The sequence below is a fragment of the Nannospalax galili genome, unplaced genomic scaffold, assembly GCF_000622305.1.
Source record: "Nannospalax galili isolate Female #2095 unplaced genomic scaffold, S.galili_v1.0 scaffold83, whole genome shotgun sequence".
In the NCBI taxonomy this organism is placed as follows: domain Eukaryota; kingdom Metazoa; phylum Chordata; class Mammalia; order Rodentia; family Spalacidae; genus Nannospalax; species Nannospalax galili.
In genome coordinates this window covers 1,249,717-1,251,796 of record NW_008352659.1, presented here as the reverse complement: position 1 = coordinate 1,251,796, position 2,080 = coordinate 1,249,717, and positions in this window count along the sequence as shown.

Genomic DNA, 2,080 nt, shown 5'->3' with positions numbered 1-2,080 from the left:
ATAGACCCACTGAAGGGGTACTCCAGTTGCCTCACCCTGCGTCCCTGTTCAATGTGGAAGAAGCCAGAGAAGTCTGTGTCCTGATTCCCTACTGGCAATTTGGGTAACTCCTTCAGAGGATGGTGTGATAACAATAGGAGGTAGGAATTGGCTAGGCCCCAAAGAAAAGTAGCCAGATTTTTCTTGGATAAAAATCAAAATTCCTTGGACCTCTTAGCAGCATATTCTGTTCCAAAGGCCCAAAATGTCAAAAATATTTGGGAGCTTTTATCTAATCTTTAAAAGATTTTAGGGTTACCTCTTCAGAGGGGGGAACGTTAGAGTAGCCAAAAGCCCCCATTAAAAAATAAATAAAAGAAGAAAGAGTAGATGAAGTTACCAGAAAAAAGTGATGGGGAGCTATGGGAGGAGTTGGAGGGGAGGGAGTGGGCATGGATTTGATCAAAACACCTTATATACATGTATGAAATTCTCAATATTTAGTTAAAAAAAGCAAGAAACTATGCACTCCTTGAGGCAAAACCATCTTTGTCATGACATCTTCCATCAGGAGGCAGAGGCAGGAGGATCACTGTAAATTCAAGACCAGTCAGGTCTATATAGGGAGTTTCATGCCAACTGGGGCTACATAGTGAGACACTGACTTAAGAAAATAAACAGTAAATTCCTCTCTACAGGTATATCTGAAATGTGTCATTAAAAACAGAAATATGCATTATATAATTTTAAATGCTCAACAAATGGAAATATAATGCTGTCTACACCTTGACAGCAGGTGAATACATGACATTTATTAAAACTCACAATTTTCGACTACAATGAAAACTTCAAATTCTTGAAAATAAAAGCAATTTATACAATTACCCGTTAGTGAAACTAGAAACAAGTGATGAAAAAGCAAGAAAGTAGAAAAGTTTAGACTCCAAAATCTTTTGCTTCTTCTATATTTTGCTGAGAACATGACATTTCAGGCCTCCGTGACTCCAAAGTTCTCTCTCTCTCTCTCTCTCTCTCTCTCTCTCTCTCGTGTGTATGTGGTATGCATGTGTGTATGTATGTCCTTATGTGTGTGGGCACATGTGTGTGTGTGTGCACAAGAGCATACGTGCATATATATGCATTTGATGTGGAGGCTGATGTCAAGAGTTTTCTACAATCACTCTCCACCTTAGTCCTTAAGGCAGGGCCTCTTCACTGAAACCAGAGCTCATGATATGGCTAACCTAGCTATCCAGCTTGTTTTGGGGAGCCCCCGTCCCCATCTTCTGAGTGCTGGCATTATAGGTGGGCTGCCCTGCCCATCGGCATCTACTTGGGTTCTGGAGATTTTTCCCCTTTTTGTTGAGAATTTCAACACACATCTATATAATGCACTTTGATCAAACCCATCCCTCTTTTCCTCCCCTCTAATTTCTCCCCATCCCTCCCTCCATTGTTCCTTCCCAACTTTCCTGTACTCTCTTTTTAAACCCACTGATAAACCCACTGAGTTTACTTCGTGTATGGGGGTGTAGGACAATCTACAGGAGTCTGGGCAGCCATATCTCAGAAGAAATCAGACTCTCTCCCCCCCAGCATCCATCAACTGCCAATAGTTCCTCAGCAGGTGGTACATCAGCATCATCACCCCTCCCCAAGACATGGTGGGGATTTTTTTTTTGTCTTTTTGAGACAGGGTCTCCCTGTAGCCCCAGCAGGCCTGGAACTCGCTGTGTAGACCAGGCTGGCCTTGAACTCACAGAGATCCTACTGCCTCTGCCTCCTGAGTGCTGGGATTAAAGGCAGCCTCCATGAGGGAAGTTTAGCCTCTCTTCTTTTCAGTAATAATTTTGCCTCTTCTGCTCATAAAGCTCCTTCCCACAAATAGGAGCTCCTAAGTGTATCATGAGAGGCTTGCTGCTCAAACATGTTCTTGTAGAATGAGTGTCACTTTCCATGGTGTGCAGTATCTTAGTACCTATCCCCTGGAGGCCACTTTAAATACACAGCCACTCACACCAAAGATCTGAGATCACCTGTCTTAAGCTGCTGCCTCTCCTACCTTTCCTTCCCTCTCCTCCCTCTCCCTCTACCTCTCCCC